General features: G+C 44.4%; 1 long non-coding RNA gene across 2 annotated transcripts in view; it reads right to left on the reverse strand.

Annotated features, from left to right (window-relative positions):
- The window catches only part of LOC310685869, a 63546-nt gene extending 55126 nt beyond the window's left edge, over window positions 1-8420 (reverse strand). For both annotated transcript variants that reach the window (XR_014515576.1, XR_014515577.1), the window contains exon 1: window positions 7745-8420. This is a non-coding gene — a long non-coding RNA (uncharacterized lncRNA). The remainder of the gene's footprint in view (window positions 1-7744) is intronic.
- Between the last annotated feature and the right edge of the window lie 11182 nt (window positions 8421-19602).

Genomic DNA, 19602 nt, shown 5'->3' on the forward strand with positions numbered 1-19602 from the left:
ATATTCAGAGCAGCCAACATGGCCTCTTTGAACGGGACATAAATGTTTAGATTGGGTGGAAGAATGGACTACTGTTCATTCTCTGCACCTCCAGAGCTGAGCAACAGAGCTTTAGATGTACGTAGAAGGTCGCTGGTTCAATATCTGGCCTCTCCGGGTAGGGCTGTGGGGAAACCCGAGAGAGCTGCTGCCACAGGCAGTACTGAACCAGATGGACAAATGGTAGAAAACAAGGCAACTTCTTGTGTTCCTGTGAGAACCTGACTCCAAGTTTGAGCGGCTTCTTGGCAGAGTTCATGCGGCCCTCCACTGGTGGGTCTCCTCATACATCAGTGGGTTCCAGGGGCATTTCTGGGTGGCAGTGGGGCAGCAACAGGCCAAAGCAGCAGTGCTGTGATCAGTGCCAGGCCGCTGGGCTTGAGCCACCATTTTCATTTATGTGCAATAGTGATGCAATGCATTCTGGGAAATTTAAACACAGCTTAGATCCACCTGCTCAGTACAGGAGATCAGGCTGGTCTTCTGTACAGTGGTGTGGTCCCCATGCCAAACAGCTAGATATGAGAAATCATTTACAACTACCACAATGCCCAAGGCATTGTATCCCTCTGCAGCGACACTGCCCTGTTCTTCTGCAGTAGTAAAGCCCTCAGGAACAATCTGTTTCCCCTGAAGCAGGTGTGCAAGGCAAGGGCAGCCTGCTTCCTAGGGTGAAGGCTGCAACAGAATCTGTGAGGTGCATTTTGAATCAGAACCAGAACAAGAAATCTGCAAGTGGGGCCAGATTTCCAAATGCAGTGGTATCTGGGGTTAGAGACGCTTCAGGTTACAGACACTTCAGGTTACAGACTCCACTAACCTGAAGAAATAGTACCTCAAGTTAAGAACTTTGCTTCATGATGAGAACAGAAATTGTGCGGTGGCAGCACGGTGGCAGCAGGAGGCCCCATTAGCTAAGGTGGTACCTCAGGTTAAGAACAGTTTCAGGTTAAGAACGGACCTGCAGAACGAATTAAGTTCTTAACCCGAGGTACCACTGTACACACAAGCACACACCCCAGCGAGAAACCAGCTGCATCAATTGTCTGGGTTGGTTTTCGTTTTGTTTTGTTTTTGTGTGTTTTTCACAGCCACCTCTTGTAGGCATTTTCTTCACACACAAGAAAGCTTTTTGTGTGTTAATTCTGAAGATATAACTACATGGCTGTAGCTAACCATGCACTTCTTAGTGCAGTGCATAGTTAAACGATGGAAGTTGCTCCCGCAAGAGGCAGTGATGGCCGCCAACTCAGATGGCTTTAGAAGAGGATGGGATAAATTCATGAAGGAGAAGGCTATCAAAGGCCAGTAGCCATCATAGCTAGGTTCTGCCGCCACAGTTGGATGCAGTAATGCTTCTGAAGACCAATTGCTGGAAACCGCAGGAGGACAGAGTGTTCTTGGGCTTGCATCCTGCCTGCACATTTCCCAGAGACATCTGGTTGGCCAGTGTGAGAGCAGGATGCTAGACTAGATGGGCCAATGGCCTGGTTATGTTGTTAACCCACTTCTAAATTCTGGCAAAAGGTTAAAGGAAGTCCTGTTTGGGAGTTGCCTGGCATCTTTCCATGCCCATTCTTCTTCCCACCTCACTTCCAAGGCACGATGCCTCGTGGCTCCAAAGCACATCTGCATCTTCTCTCCAACCCTCTCCACACACACAAACACACTCATTTCACACCCCTCTTTTCATTTCTCACACAAACATGCCTGATATCTTGCTGCTCTTGCAGAAAGACACAGTGGGTGAGCGAGTTTCTGTGGTGGCACGGTAGCCACCAAATAACCACCTCCCTGTGGTCAATTCATAGGTTGGTTTCGTAAGATATGAAAAATCTGCAGTTGCATCATTCTCGAGTCATTAGGTGGGGGTGAATGCACTGGTAGAGGAAGGAACAGCATGATGGGGGGGGGGGGATTCCCCATATGACTGAAGCTTCCATATATTACCTAAGAAGAATGTGGGGCATTTTGCTTATGTACTTATGATCTGGCTTTTTTAAAGTGCTTTTCTGCACTGCTCCCCTTTAATTATTATGCATTATTTTTTATTGATGCTTTTAGGAATTTGGGCATGTTGCACAATTGAAAAGCGGTATGAAACAGATAGATGGGCTTTGGAGGGCGAGAAGTGAATATCTTGTGCTCTGGTAGAAGGCAACATCCCTGGGTGCAAAGACTTCTCTCTCATCAAACCCTTGTGTATTTAGCACAAAGGTCTGAAGAGGGTTTCTAAGTGAAATGGCACTATAACTGGGAACGCTGATTGGACATGTTAAGGTTGAAAGAGAAACCTGCATGCCCCATAGGTGGGGGTTGTGTGCATGCACCTGCCCCATCTACAGATAAATTGAAGTGTGTTTTTGGGTGAAGTACGGCTGATGAATGGTGTTCAATGTTGCTATCAGGGCAGTGGTTGGTGGGGATGTGGTTATGTAAGAGCAGGTAGCATTCAGTACTTTGGTTCAGGAATTCCTCCACACAAACACAAAAAAACTAGCCTGCTGGGTCATCAAGTCAAGGGCCCATCAACTCTATCATCCTGTTTTCACAGTGGTTAACCAGATGACTCCAAGGCAAACCCTTAAGAAGGACAAGAGTATTCTCTCCCCTCTCCCTTGGTTTCCAGAAGCTGGTATTGAGAAACATTACTTCCTCTGACTGTGGAGACACAGTCATTGATAAGCTTTATCTTCCTTCCAAATATCTTCAATGTCCTTCCACTGGTGAGATCCCCTGTAAATATATGGAATACTTCCTTGTTTGGTGTTTTGAGTTTCTTCCATTGCCAGTGACAAAAAAGGAAATGGAAACCACTCAAACCCAATAGCTAAGCTATGACAGAAAAGCGAAGCAAGGTAGGCGAGACGGTAGAGGAGGCTACGTCTTGGAGCTCTGGGAGATGTTTCATTTGCCTCAAGCTTACTTCTTACAATTCTCATCTGTCTGCTCACAAGGCTGCTTACCACAGGTATGTGACAGTAAATGAGCCAAAGAGCACTTCGTCTCTTAGAACAACAACCAGCACCACCTACTGGCGACCGCTTGCAGCCAGGGCTGTATGAATTCTGCACTTGTTCGAGAACAGAAAAGAGCAGAAATGTGGCACAGAATTCAGCTTCCCAAGGGAGGAAGGGCCTTAGCCCAGTGGCGCAGCACATAAATGCAGAAGATCCCAGGTTCACTCCTTGATATGTAGGGTCAGGTAGCAAGTGATGGGAAGAATCTCTGGTGGCCATCCTGGGAGCCACCAGAGCAGACAATTCGAGGTGTACTTACACTCTGACTGGTATAATGCAGTTTCTGGCATTATACCAAAACCCACAAAGCCAGCAATCATAAAAGACTGAATGAAACCAGGATAAATACACTATACCAGCACCCCACCTCTTCCTTTTCCCTCTTGCAACTTTCTGTTCATTTGGTCTCTCCCATTAGACCGAATCTGCTCCACTGCTCTGAGGAAGAAAGCAATACTAATTGTTAGCTACTGTTACTGGGATTGCACCATGTGCCTGACCTCCAGCTGACTGACTCATGGCAAGATAAAGAGGTGGGACGGGGCACAGTGATGGCGAGGTTGGCGCACTGCTGGTGGAGCCAGTCTGGCACGCCTGCTGGTGTATTTGCACCAGTGCCTTGAATCTCCCCCTCCCCTTTCTGACACAGTGCAGCAACTCAACTGGGCGGAGGTCCGGTGAACATCATAGCCCCACGACACCGTCAGCAAAATATGTACATTGGAATGGGCTGGGTCGATGTTGTTTCAGTGCTAGCAAGACTGACACGATATGGCATTGGCTGCTCAGCTTAGCCTTAGCAACAGCAAGGAGAGAGTGTAGCGACAAGGCCATGGATCTCTGGGTGTTGGCAGCCAGCCCCACCCTGGTGCTGATGCTACAGTGATAACAGAACAGCCATGGTGTATTGACTTCCAGGAAATGCTCCTTCCCACTCCACAATGGTGCACATTACCAGCAACGATAACAGCTCCTCCTTCCAGATTTACCTCGTAATCACAGAATTATCAGTTGCCCTCAGATGCCCATGATATATACATTTGTATATACACTGCATTTTTGTCGCCTCTCCTTACAAATCAGCGGGTTCTGTGTTTTCAGTTAAGCCCTTGTTTCTCTGTCCAGGACTTTGTAAAACAGGCACAGGCATTCAGCCCAGTGTTTGTGCAGGAGGGTCGATTTTTAATCCGCGTATACAGGTAAGGAAGCTTCTCAGCAACAGGCCACCTAGGGATGTTGTGGGAGCTACTTTCCGAGAGATTATTTTCAAGAAATACGCAGAACGAATTCACTGGGGATGCTAAAAGATACTGGGTAAGTAGCTTTATGGCAGAGGGTTGAATTGATGACTTGTTAGCTCCCTTCGCCTGCCTCTGTTCTCTTTGTCTGCCTCTATTCTCTTTGTCTCTCCACCCCCTCTGTGTGCAGACCAAGGAGCTCTTGTGGCAGGAAGGGGGTTTATGGCCATGCTTCCTAAAATCGTAAAATAACAGGGCCCACATTCAAAGTCCCTGTGTGATCAATGAAATCTTTCCCAGATGTGCCCAGGCGACATGCGCTTTCAATATATGTCCAGGTAGGTTGGAAACACAATGCACCCACTGCTCACATCATAAGCTTTGTAACCAATCCCTGTGACGCCAGCGGGCATGCATAAACTCCCAGTATGTGCAGAATAGGAACAGAATCGCTTGGGGAATATCAGAGGCAGAAACCCCACCAAGCAACTGCGTCGTCTGCCCACCGCCTGTAATATGCAGAAAACAACTCTCAATCAATAGTATATAACACTATCTTTTTTAAGATATTGGACCCTTGGAGAGCAGATTTATATGGACAAATATGAATCCCAGTCCACAACATAGACTAAGTTAGGTATCAGGGGGCAACTGCGGGATGTGATAGTACACAGCCTTCCGTACTGGGTCCTATTATTCATGCGCGCCTTCGAGAATTATTGGACTAGTACATATTGATTTTATTTTTATTTTTACTTAGGAACTTTTTTCTTTTTTCTTTTGCAGTCAGCAGGACACTCTGAGAAAAATTCCAAAGTATCAGTAAAAAAAGCAAAGCCTAGCCTAGCTTTTTCATGAGACTGTAAGTTTGTTTAAAGCTTTGTGTTGGGGGGAGGTGGTGAGTGCCCTTATTCAGCTAGTGTCGAAACAGCGAATGACACAGTGAGCAAATGTAGGTAATGGTCTCCCGACCCACAAGTTCATTTCAAATGCTGGAATAGGGCTCATTTTTTCAAATATTGTGCATGTTTGTGGGTGCAGGGAAGGGGGAGGGGGAAGAGAGAGAATACAAATTCTGGTGTGATTATGGGACATTCAGAACAAACAACAAATATTAAAACCTATTCTGTCCAAGCAGGTAAATCAAAGCTACCTAATGATGCAAAACCTGGAAGTGGTTGCTGATGATGCCAAATCAGGGGTGAGAAACCTGTCAGGAGCTCGTCCTACACTCGAGTAGGACCCTGGTAGTGACACATGCCCGACTGGCATGTTCTCTCCCTCCTGGTCATTCGTTTGGGAGCTTCACAAGCTTCCTTCTGCCCGAACATCACAGCGACTGATGCCAACAGACACCGGCACACTTAGGGATCTGCAGAGCCTTCGCAGTTTGCGTAACAGACCTCAACAACTCAGCATTTTGGCTAATCTACTTTATTTGCATATAAACACACACAGAGCACTGCAAGATGGCTCCCTCTTTCTCTAGCATCAAACAGCAAAGAGAAAAAGAACAAAGGACAATAGTCCCACTACACAGAACACAGTAACACAAACATCCTATCTCTGTCACTTCCCACTCTGTGGAGTCAGAACATATACCATCATGTGATAGACAACAATCCCATGACTGCAACCATGGAGCAGGAATTCTAACAAAACCTGCCGTCCTCCCAGTGTTGTTGGACTGTTAATTCCCATCATCCCTGACCACTGGCCATCAGGCTGTGGCTGATGAGAGTTGGAGTCCGATAACACCTGTAGGGCCATAGGTCCCCACACCTGCACTAAATCATAGGGTGATATGAATGGGAAGAAACACACTGCAGTGAGACTCAAGCTTGCACACTCCTTACTCCTGTCTCTTCCTCCTGCACAGTTGGGAGGAGTTTGGAAGCTTTGGCATCTGATTAACCACAGTGTGCTGAGCAGTCTGAACCCAGAATTGTGGATAATCTTAAACAAGGGGCACTTTAGACAAGCCAGCTTTGTAAACCACTGTTTGAAGTTGTCTGGTTGGCCAAATGAAGCTGATCACAGTTTGTCCATACAACACAACAAACCATGGTTGAGTAAAAGTGGAAGCAGCTGTTCAGGAGTTGGAGGAGAAGGGAGCGTGTGAATCCAAATTTTGCTGCTGTTCATTCCTGCTTACTCATGCTGTGCCAATCCAGATAACACAATGTGTGAATGCTGTCCATGTTTCTTTCCCTAAGATATTTCCGATTTTCCATCTATTTCTGGCACCACACACACTGTACACTTATCTGCAAAATCTGATGCAAGGCCTGAATTGCTGGATGGGGGTATTGTTTTGGGGTGTTCTGTTTGGGAAGATTATTGCTCTTATTATTATTATTTTGATTTCTGTGGAAATTGTTTGATTTGGTTGAGTATGTTTCATGTTTTATTTATTGTTTATTACTACTTTTGTTGTGATTATGTATTTATTTTTTTCTTCATGTTGTATGGTGCCTTGAGCATGGTTTGAACTATGGAAAGGCGGCAATCAAATAAACTTATGCATACATGTATGCATAATTATCTGCAGTATTGTTGTGCGCAGTTGGCTGAATTGTACATCATGTTCCCTATCTGAATGCCCACCAGGCGTATCTCACAGCAGTACCATGCAGATCTGAATGCTAGTTGTACACCACATTCATATAATGCCCACCCTGCAAAACCCATCATCTGTATTTCATTGCAGTGCACATCCAATTACCTGCTTTTCTTCCTACAGAGCCAAAGATAATTTTCTACCTCTTTGCACCACACATCCTTACCAAAGTAATGGGCCATTTGTGCATCAGAAGTGGGAAAGTATATCACATAATATTACACCACCCTACAGCTAGCCACTTTAGGTGGAATTATATAGGTGTGGAATTTGGCATATCTTCAAAGGAACCAGAGTCCCACAAGTGTGGGGCAACCACTGAAGCTGTTATGTTTTACACACCCTCAATATTGCAACACATTTCACAGACAACATTGTTATGAAGGCACCCTAATTTGATCTCAAAGATAACCATGAAACACAAAGCCAGAGACATCCCCTTAGGTATTCCAGACCCAGTTAGATATAGGTCCACTCCCAGTGCCAACAAAATACTTTCCACCACCTTGTTATTTGCATCGTGGGTTTAGGGTGAGAAAACAATGGGTTGGGTGGAGAATAGAGTTTGCACAGTCTAACAAATCCACTTAAAGTTCTTAATAATCCCGAATGATTTACACTGAAACATTATTCACATAGGCCAACTCTGCTGATAAGATATATTTAATAGCAGTCATCTCACTGAAACCACTAATCAGTAGAACAGTACAAACCATGATCAACAGTAGCTATATTAGAACCCAAGAGCTATACTTAGAACCCAAATCAATAAGATAAAATAGCATCAATGCATTTTAAAAGTTTCAGCAAATAAAAAAGGCCCTTACCTGGCACTGAAAAGATCAGCAGCAGTACTGGGAGAGCTTGTCTACTGATGGAATTCCAGAGAAGGGGTGCCACCACTGGAAAGGCCCTGAGCTACCAACGAGAAATAAGAGGCCTGCTTCCAGGCACAGTGGTTTGCCACCGTGAGAAGAGGACGCTAGACTAGAAGGGCTTTTCGCCTGATCCAGCAAGGCTCTTATGCACACATGCAAAAAAATCCTCAGAATTATTTCATATTATTCACTTGTGTTCATGTGAGTGTAATGTAATTCTAGCTTGTCAATCCTCCACACTCAAATGATAATGTAAGAAAAGCTCTTTTGAAGGCCCATCTCTGTTCAGTATCCTGCTTTCTGCAGGGACCAGCTAGATGCCTCCAGGAAGCCCACCAGCATGGCTTGAAGGCAGCAGGGTTCTCCTGCTGTGGTGGATATTCAAAGACATTCTGCCTCTGGACTTGGAGGGTTCATAAATCCATCATGGCAAGCGTCCATGGACTGATCGCTCCTCCCCAACGAATTTGTCGAATCCCCTTTTAAAGCCATCCAAATGATGCCATCAAAGGGGTGGAAGGACCAACTCCCTGCCCTATGGCTGGTTCCTCAATGCATCAGCCCTGACCTGCTAAAACCATCGCGTCTCCGCGTGGGCTGGCACCATAACAAAGAGGCCAGCAAAACAGATCACTTCACCAGGTGATTCAAGCACATTGGCAGATCAATGTTAGCCTGAGGCTCAGCGCCTGAACCCTGGAGTGCCAAGTATTCAGAGGGATTTGTGGGTGGGGGAATCCTAAACTGTGCTTTCCTTCCCTGAGAGAAAGCCTTTGGGAAAGTGGGGCAATGTTCCTTAAATGCAGGTGTTGGAAACAGGCACTCCTTAAGATGATCAGGAAGAAATTCCTTCCTTATTGGTTTCAGCATTGGAAGGACTGGTCTTTCTTTCTTTCTTTCTTTCTTTCTTTCTTTCTTTCTTTCTCTCTCTCTCTCTCTCTCTCTCTCTCTCTCTCTCTCTCACACACACACACACACACACACACACACACACACACGGAGGGATCTATTGTGCCTCTTTGGCATTGTATCTTATGAAATGAAGGTATTAATCAAAATCAGATAAACAAAGCAAGGAGGAGAGAGGAGGAGTAGGCAGAGGAGGCGGAGGAGGCAAAGAGCCTCAACCCTACCCTTCTGCCTCAGTAATTATTGTCAGCGGCTTCTGGTCTGTTCACCCCTGTGCCAAGTTAGTAATGTATCCCCGTTTGGCCGATTCCAGATCTCCAGCAACACCTGTGGGAAAGGCTTTAATTAATCCTCTGTTACTGTTGTAATTGCACTATCCTAAGGGGAAAGTCCTACTAGCCAGGAATATTATTTTAAACATATACTGTAAACAACATTTGTCCTCGGGAGGGTTCTGTTAATACTATGGCTTTGACCCTTTCATTGCTGCGTGCTTAAAGGAGCTCGGTTTTCTAAATTACTGATAAAACAAAAACAAAAAGAGGATCTCCCCCTTATCAATGGAAACATCTCTCAGCTGCCTCCATGTGAGTGGGTGGAACATCAGAACCAGCCCACTGAGCCCAGATGTATCCATGTTTATTTGGAACAAACCCCCCACTGATTCCAAAGCCATAGGGGTGAGGAACTGGATCCTGAGTGCTGGCCAGATCCTTATCTCATTCGCACACATACTGTGGCCAACTTTGACAGGTGGGAGGGGCTGCTCACCTGTCGGTTGCCTGCTGTCGTGATGACATCCAGGGAGGGTGACATTAGGTGACCCTACTTTGTGCCAGCAATCAGCTGATTGTTGGCCCTTGCAATGTGTTCTTTGCTTTTCAACCACAATGATCAGCTGATCATCAGTTCTTGCAAGCCTGGTGCCTGCCAACATCTGGCATGGTGAGCTTGGCTTGACCAAAGCAGCTGGGTGGGCTGAATGGGGGAGCCTGGAGGTTCTCCACTGCTGCCACAGAGCATGTCAGTCATTAAGTCAGTGAGCATTGGACTGAAGCTTGAGCTGTCTTGTGCTCATGGGCAACGTGACATTATTAAATGCCCACACACAAACGGGAAAGCCTGTGTGGATTCCAACCCTTTCCTTTCTTGTTGGACTGAGTTAAAAATAAGAGCATTGCTTCATTTATCTAATCGGCTCACTGGATACTGAGAATCTCTAGAAGATTCAGATCCCACCACAGTAATCTAGATTCATGACTGAATAGGAGGAGCAGGGGGTTCATCCGAATGAAAGACAGTGAAATGGGAAAGGCTGAGAAAATTTGGGAGGGTGGGAAGAGTGATATCATTTTAATATGTCTGTGGTGGACCACAAGTTGTGTAATGCAAAATTCAGCCAGAGGACCTGATATGCTTTAAATGTGCCTATTCCAAGTAAATTGCAAGCATCAACACGGACTATTCCATTCTTATTATCGTCAGTGCATTTATTTGCTTATATGTTCTCTGGATTCCAATATACTCTAGCTTACGCAGGCACACTTCTTTTCTTTTTTTTAAAGTGAATTGTGTTTGCAGGTAAACACAATGAACCAGATCTACTTATCGGTCCACCTTGATTAAATTGTAGCTTGCAAATAAACTCTATAAATGTATATACACAGCATGACACCAACTCATTTTCTGCAATGAGAGGATTTGAGGTTTTTAGAGACTAGGCCTACGCTTTTTTACAAACTTAGAATGCTATCCAAAGATAGTCATACTTAGCACATTTGAGGAGCGTTTGCAGGGGGTATGGGGGAAAGAGAAAGGGAAGTCTTGCTACCCTAGCAAAACTTATTACACTTGCTTCTGCTCATGCAAAAAAGTTATGTGAATCTGGCCCTTTACATTTTGGCACAGTTTATAAATAAGTTCAGGCCTGTCCTGAAGCAGCAACTCCTTTACTGTTCCCAAAATTTACCTCCCAGAAGCAGGAAAGTGCACGCAGAAAGGGAAAGGTTGTCCTTCAGGTCTTCTTTAGGCTCTTAAGCCTCGCCAGCAGGAACTTTTCTGTTCAAAAATCCCTGGGAGTTACTGGCATTTGTGTGGATTTGGAATACCTGTCAAGCTCCTGGGATCTTTATAATGGCAAGTTCTGTCAGGAGGGCTTTGGGGGTCTAACAGAGAAGCAGCCTTCTCTTTTGTCCACCTTGTTGCTGCTGCTGGAACATAGTTTTGGCCTCATGGTATTCTCAATGACCTCATCTGTAGCACAACTGGTTACAAAATTTAAAATTTTGACCTGATTGAAAAATGTGAACCTGGTTTGTGTGTGTGTGTGTTTGGTTTTTTGTGGGTTTTTTTAAGGAGAACATGTTTCAAACTTTTGTATCTGAAATCCGTAGGGTTGCTTTCTATCCAAAGAAACACTGAAAAATCTTTGGCTTTCAATCCGCTGTAAATGTACCCTGATTTTCTTGACTTGTTCAGGTGCAACTGATTTGTAAAAGGAAAGAGCTAGAAAACCATTGCTGAAACCAAAAAGTTGGGAGAAGATCAGGGCTTTGTTTCTCTTCTAGAAAAAGATATGAAGCTTTAAGAGAGGGAGGGGGTGAGGGAATGGCCAAATTGATCCCCTCTGTAGCTGCTGTTGCTCTGTCTGTGGTGAATTATCTCAAACTTCATAAGTGTAAGTAAAATGGGGATCCTTGAAGTCTGAGTCACTTTATTTCCACAGAATGTAACCATATTTCAATTTGCACTTGAATTAATGGGTGACTACAAAGCTTTGAAAGCCTTAAAGAGCATGTCTCACCTATTATAACACATTTTATTAATCAGCATCTTGCATTAAGAGAGACCATCCAGCTAAGCATCGCTATCTTTACCAGAGGGAAAGGGTGCGGTGAGCGGTGGGGGAGAAGAAGGAACTTTGCATACAGTGATCACAGACCAAATTGGTTAAGGCAGACACATTTGGAAATTCGTCAGTGCAGCTTAGAAAATCTGCTTTCAGTTTGAACCATTTCTGATAGCTAAAATTAGGGGTAGATGTACTTTTCTTTATATGGAACAGTATATATATTTTTTTAAGGGATGCGGGTGGTGCTGTGGGTAAAACCTCAGTGCCTAGGACACGCTGATCGTAAGGTCGGCGGTTAAAATCCCCACGGCGGGGTGAGCTCCCGTCGTTCGGTCCCAGCTCCTGCCCACCTAGCAGTTCGAAAGCACCCCTAAGTGCAAGTAGATAAATAGGTACCGCTTTATAGCGGGAAGGTAAATGGTGTTTCCGTGTGCGGCGCTGGTGCTGGCTCGCCAGCCGCAGCTTCGTCACGCTGGCCACGTGACCCGGAAGTGTCTTCGGACAGCGCTGGCTCCCGGCCTCTTGAGCGAGATGAGCGCGCAACCCTAGAGTTGGTCACGATTGGCCCGTATGAGCAGGGGTACCTTTACCTTTTAATTATTTTTAATCAAATATTTGTTTCCTCTGGTTTATTCCCCCCACCCCACCCAATGTCTAGCAACACCAGAGTAAAGAGATGGTGCAATATATCCCAGAATCAACATGTTACCATCCTGGTCATTTGGTCATCCTGATGAACCATCTACACCAGGGGTGGGGAACTGTTCACAGTCAGTGTTTTTGGTGCAAATGAGGAGCAGCCTTCTTCAAACTGGTTTCCTCCAGATGGCTTGGACTGTAACTCCCATCACCCCTTATAATTGGCCATGCTGAGTGCAGTTGGTGCAAGTTGTAGTCTAAGAATCTGGAGAGCACCAGATTGGGAAAGTCTGGCTAAGATATTTTCATCTTTCTATGTAACCAGAAGTGTAACTGGACTCGGTATACTAAACATTGGATCAAACTGGGCAAGTTTGGCCAGCATGGTGTGTTTTGGGCTACGACTCTGTATGATGACCTATGTCAGGAGAGAGTCAAGGTAAATGTGTCCTTGTTAATTCTCATTGACCTCTCAGGAGCTTTTGATATCATCAACCATCGTATCCTTCTGGAGTGGCTGTCCTAGGGGTGGGTGGTACCACTTGGTGGTGGTTCTGGTCCTACTTGGATTATCGTTTCCAGAGGGTGATGCTTGGGCAGTGCTTTTCAGCCCCATGAAGCTCCTTTACATCTGCAGGTGTGGCAGTGGACATCCTGGGCTGTTGTTTTATGGGACTGTTGCTTTTTGACCAATGTGCTGGCATGCCATACCAGAGGTGCCAGTGGGTATGGTGTGGCACAACACATGCACATGTGCACTTCTGTTTCCCCATAATAGCAGCAAGAAAGAACTGTAATCTGGTATGCCACCTCAAGTTTCGCTGTTTTACTCCTGCAAATGTCTGGGTTAAGGGGGTTGCAAACAGATTTTCCCTATAATCAAAGAGCATGTAAATCAGCAGTAAACATGCATTACATCCCATTACCTTTCTGGAAGTGTTTTTTTTACGCAATGCGAAAGCTCAAATATAAAGTGAAAATTAACTCTTGGGGAAATGGGATAAACTGCCACGTTCAAACCCACTAAGGAGCAGCACAACCATGGGAGAGAGGTGCAGGATCTCATGCCAAGAATATTTCATACCCTCCAACATTTCTCCAATGAAAATTGAGATGTCCTGTTCAGCAGCAATAATAAAATTTATACCCTGTCCATCTGACTGGATTGTGCCAGCCACTCTGGGTGGCTTCCAACATATATAAAAACATGATAAAACATTAAACATTAAAAAAAAACTTCCCTATGCATGGCTGCCTTCAGATGTCTTCTAAAGGTTGTATAGTTACTTATCTCCTTGGTTCCTGAATCACATAACTCCATACCCTCCAGAATTTCTCAGATGAAAATAGAAACGTCCAAATTAAAAGTGGGACATTTCAGGATTAAATCAGAAACTGGGATGGCTTCTGTAAATCCGGGACTGTTCCTGGAAAATAGGGATTCTTTAAGGGTCTCATATTTTAAGATCAGAAACAGAGGCTGTGTGTGCAGAGACTTGTGGGGTGGCACAATGGACACCACAACTATGAGGTGGGGAAGTGCCAAATATTTGTATCACAGAGGACACCGCTGAATTTTTTGACCCCAAAGTCCACCACTGTCAGAAAAGAAGGCTGGAGTTTGAATGCTCATTTGAAGCCCTCCCCGTTCCTTCTCACTGCATTTTGGGTCAGTGCCATTTTCTCTCAAATGGACTACACAATTTGTCCGTGATGGTGTGTTGAGGCCCATGTGTGAGGCCCAGGACAATTTCCCCTGTTGCTCCCCGCCTAGGTCTGGCTGAAGGAGAGGGAAATTGACTCACTCACACCACCCAGGGAGGCTATAGCTGAGCTGGGATGTGACCCCAGGGGAACCCAACTGTAGTTGGAGAACCAAACTCTTTAAAGGCAACCTTACTGAATCCCCCAACCCCCCCCCCCATCTTTCTGAACACAGAATATAAGGCGAACAAGAACAATCGAATTTAGTGGCAGTATTTGTTTTACATTTTATTTTTTTCATTTTTTTTCATTCGGGGAACCTTCAAATATAATCTGTGTTCAGGGTTTCAAATTAAATTACATCCCTTAAGCTTTCCAGATACCCCATCAGAAGCATATCACTAGACAGTATAACTTTTCTGCAGCATCTTCAACTGAAGCACAGAGAGACGGGGGGAAGGAGGGAGGGAGGGAGGGAGAGAGAGTATTGTCAACCATCGACTAGTAGTTGAAGCCTCTTCTGTCGGGCAAATGGACTTCATTAGATGAGCAGTCCATCAGCGCAAACCTTTTGGGATGACAAAAATTCCCACTGAATTCCCAATTTAGCTTTCCACCAACGTTGCCAACTCTCGCTCGCATGGTTTTGGCAGGCTTACTGACAAAATTTGTGTTGGTAGAGACAGAAAATTGAAACCCAAGTCCGGCCCCTGCCAATCCAACACACCCGCAAAACAGTTCGGCTTCCAACATCTGATCAGTGTTTTGAAGGGACAGCTAAAAGGCTACATGTGAAAGGGATCCATGCTGTTGTTTTCTGCCAAACTGCAGTCCACCCTGGAACGGGGAGGGCAATATCAGTTAGATATACTTTGCACATTTATTTTGGAATGGATTGTGTTAGTTAGGACAAAAAAAAAGCAAATGCAACAATTCCCATTGATAAATGCCCTTGAGAAGTTTGAATGTCCTTGAAACTTCTATGTTCAGAATCGGCAGACTGTGTGCATGAGTGTGTTCTGTATGTATATTAAGCTTTCCACATAAGATGTTGGATCAGGTGATTAAACATCCTTAGGATCTCCCACCACCACCTTTAGGATTGCATCCTTAGGGTCCCTCCAGATATCTACCTTATGGTGCATTCATGATTATTTTTGCTCATGATTATGATTATTTTTGCTCTAACCATAGCACTAGGATTCCAACTCAGATGCACAGAAATATTTTCATTATTTTCGCCTGTGATGGTATCTTGGTGGTTAGTGATCAATTTTTATTCTTTCTAAGCAAAATGTTTCAGACAAAATGTAATGGACACAAGATTAGCAATGTCCACTTTTTTTTTGTAATGTATAGTTTCTATCAGAAGAAGCTACTTTTTTGTTGTTGTTGTTTTGCTACCATGTTTAGGGAATGCACTGGTCTTTTTAAAACAAAAATTAAAAACAGGAAGGTATATTCCTCACAGGATTGCAAAAGAAGAAGGCTCTCCCAGACCCTCCAGTCTGCCCTGATGCCACCACGAGTACCCAGGTGGGCACAGCTGGATGAGACCAACTTTACCCTGCTCACCCATCCAGGTCTCAGTGGTACAGATCTGCCTCCTCATACACAGTCAGATCATGGATGCATGAGGTCTTACTCTGAGCCAACCTGGCATTCAGCAAAAGCAGCCACAGAACCATGGTGACTTTCTGATTTGAGGGGTAATAGCTCAAAGTAAAACCAATTAGTAAGCCCACACTAGGTTGAGAGTTCGTTTCACAATGTATTCAGCAGGTTGCACCACAATAAGTACCTGAGAAGAACCTGGAAATCTCCTGAAGGAACGTCTCCACCCCCATCGTTCAGCCTGGACACTGAGGTCTAGCTCTGAGCGCCTTCTGGCGGTTCCCTCACTGCGAGAAGTGAAGCTAAAGAGAACCAGGCAGAGGGCCTTCTCGGTAGTGGCACCCACCCTGTGGAACGCCCTCCCACCAGATGTCAAGGAAATAACTATCTGACTTTTAGAAGACATCTGAAGGCAGCCCTGTTTAGGGAAGTTTTTAATGTTTGATATTTTATCGCTTTATTATTAATAATAATAATATTCTGTTGGGAGCCGCCCAGAGTGGCTGGGGAAATCTAGCCAGATGGGCGTGGTATAAATAAATTATTATTATTATTATTATTATTATTATTATTATTATTATTATTATTATTATTATTTGGAATGCATATAATGAATCAAAGTGGATCATTTTTCGTTAGGGCATACAACTTTCCCATTGACCGAAAAGGAAAAAGAAAAGCAGAAGAGATGAGATGAGATGGTAATATCTCTCTTAAGATGACAAGAGGGGTAGCTCAAGTAAAGCTAGGATTCCTCACCTCTCCACCTTTGAAGGCTCTGTTCTCTGGGCTCAGCCTCCCATTCTCCTTTGTCCTCCAGCCTTTAAACTCATGGCAGCTAGTTAACCAGTGAAAAGGGGCGGTAGGGAGAGACAGAGGGCATTAGAAGCTTGGAAGGTGAAAGCAGCAAAGAACAGTAAACAGAAGGAGAGACCAGTGTATCAAGTTTGCCCCTAAAATCTGTTTGCCTCCAGATGAGAGGTAAGGCTTGCTTCACATTGTTTACAGCTCAAGTGAACAGAGAGCTGCAGGTAACTCTTGCCATCTATCTGGTTGATAGATCACAGGGGCTCAGTTGACTCAGATGTTTGGTTTGCAGGGGGTGGGAGAAGGATTAATGTATTTTTCAATCTTCATAATATGTTGGAAGGTGTGCTGGAGTCTTACTGATCTGAGATAGTGTAAAAAATAAGTAAAAATCGCTTTCTTTTTAGCTATCCATAGGGGAGGGAGGGGGCACGAGGAAAAATAGGACACACATAAAATCTCAGGTTTTCGACTTTTTAAAGTACTTTCTATCTAAATGCAGATTTCTGGAAAACGTCCTAGAAAAATTTACACCCAGCATGCAAATCAGGACTGCATGGAGAATTTCCACTAGGAGCTCCCTTTAAGGCAGTGGGAGGAAGATGGAGGCAGGCATTAGGTTTTGATTTTCAGTTCTTAGAGAAATATCCAAATATCTCGGGTTACCCAGATCTCGGTTTTCTGCTTCCCTTCCCATAATAAATTGCTCTGTCTTTCAGCTCATGTATAAACAGGAGTTGTGGGACAGAAACTGGATTCAGTTCACATTTATAGGTGGACCTACCTAGCTCTCATTTTTCCAAACAATGTTCAGTGGTGGGAGGTGGGGGATTGCGGCCAGCCTTCAAAATTTGCGCTTTTCCGAATTTTGCAATGCAGTTCAAGCAATGTGTACAAAAATGCATATACCATGGTAAAGTGTGCACAGAACATAGCATAAAAAACATGCAGTACAGAAGGGAAATTTTCTTTCCAAAATATATGTATATTGGGTGAAATGGCAAACAAAGAATTATACTTTATCTTACAAGGAATTTGCACTGAACTCCTGGCGAATTTGAATGAGAGCTTGCATTAAAAAATAATAATCACAAACTGATCTGAAAATGTGGAGAACTGGAGAACAATGGAGAGAAACCGAAATTGACAGTTTCACCTAATAGACAGTGCTGCCTCCTTTAGAGAAGCCAAATTTTAAATCTCTCCGCCAAATTAAAATGGATGTTTTCCACAGCATTTGCTGAATTGACAATAATCCTATTTTAATTTTTTTTCCTAAATCCACAACCTATTAAGGACGAAACTGCATTCTTAGCATAATTCATGAATGCGCTGTCAAAATTAACCACAGGGCTGCATGGATGACCCTAAATTGGCTAAAATCCACCTTAACTAGTCTGCCAAAATGGTCAACCACAAATATTTCCAGAAAACCAGCATGGCCATTGTTCCACTTAAGAGAGCTGATCTAAGCCCTTTCAGAAGTGTGGGTGTGGCTCCTTTTGTTCAAAGAACATGTGCTGCACAGGGTGCTCTGGCTGCAGTGCCAGGCTCTGACCCTGCCCAACTCTAAATACGCATATCACAACAATATCTGCAATGTTCCAACATGGAGGCAGCTCTCCCTCTGATCAGGGACTCTTTACTTGAGTATTGGCTCAAAACACACAGAGTGCGGTCAGAGCTCATCCCTGTGAGGCTGTTCCTCACCCTAAAAGCATTCCATGGCTGGAACACTGGAACATAAGAAACTGCCTTATGCTGAATGAAACCATTGGTCCATCTGATTGGTATTGTCTACCTTGACCAGCAGTAGGGTTTCAGACTGGGCATGTGTCCCAGTCCTCCATGAATATGGCAGGGGTTGAACCTGACACCTTCTGCAAGCAAAGCAGCTGCTTCCCCACTGACCTACAGTCCTTTCTAGGGACGCGGGTGGCGCTGTGGTCTAAACCACTGAGCCTCTTGGGCTTGCCGATGGGAAGGTTGGTGGTTTGAATCCCCATGACGGGGTGAGCTCCCATTGCTCTGTCCCAGCTCCTGCCAACCTAGCAGTTCGAAAGCACACCAGTGCAAGTAGATAAATAGGTACCACTGTGGCGGGAAGGTAAATGGCATTTCCATGCGCTCTGGTTTCCATCACATTGTCCCGTTGTGTCAGAAGTGGTTTAGTCATGCTGGCTGCACGACCCGGAAAGCTGTCTGTGGACACACGCCAGCTCCCTCGGCCTGAAAAGCGAGATGAGTGCTGCAACCCCATAGTCACCTTTGACTGGACTTAACCCTCCGGGGTTCTTTTATCTTTACCTTTACAGTCCTTCCTTCATTGCACGGAGGCCCTGTGCGCTAGTGAAAGGGGCTGCAATGGGGCGGTGAAGAGGATGAGTTACTACTGAGCCAGATATATCTCATTCAAGCTAGCAGTGTTAGCAAAGGTAATCATTAGTTGATTCCGAGTGCCGATTTACCCAGCTCATAACGGCTGGCTAAATTCAGATTCAAATCAAATGTCATTTCCCCGAGAAATTCTTTTCTATCTCAAAATGTAATGAAAGATCCCAAGCTTCTGCAATCTGCATTCAGCAGGCTAGGCACTCAAAGCTAGCTTCTGTTAGGTGCCTGCATAGAGGCTCTCCAATCTTAATTCTGCTTACATTTCAAGAATCCTTATTCCTTTTGAAACTCTTGCTCAGGGAAAAAAAGATACCTCTAAATTCTTCTGCCCCCAAATGGCATCAAAATCCTTCTGGTGCAGCCACCGAAACCCTTAAAACAAGAACACAGACATGTATGAACATAAATACATACCTAAGTCTCGGAAATAGTATGGCAAGGTTTTCTTCCCCATGCAAAGAATCCTCTCTCTCTGTCACGACTGTCACCAAAGTTATATAATTGGAGGGAAACAATAAAATGACAGATTGCTTGTTCTAAATAATTGAATATACAGGACAGCAAACAGTGGGTTATGAAAAATATTCCTCAAAGGACATCAAACTTCAATAAGTTGTGCAAAACAAAGACACTGATCTCTCTCCTCCTGTCAGAGTGGAATGTTTTTAAAAGTCCAGTTATAATTTTCTGCATCAATTTTTAAACATTTTTTTTTTAAAAAAGAGGAAGAACAGGCGATATAGCTGAATCTTTTGGTGTCAAGTAGAACAAAGGTACGCGCTACCTCTCCCCGCCTATGTGCCAGATGACACATATAGGCCTCTCTGCAGCTTTAGGATGAATTATTGTAATTAATTATGATTATTAAATATTTATCATCATTATTATT

Source organism: Podarcis liolepis (genome assembly GCF_965112155.1).
Source record: "Podarcis liolepis genome assembly, chromosome: 1".
Lineage (NCBI taxonomy): Eukaryota > Metazoa > Chordata > Lepidosauria > Squamata > Lacertidae > Podarcis > Podarcis liolepis.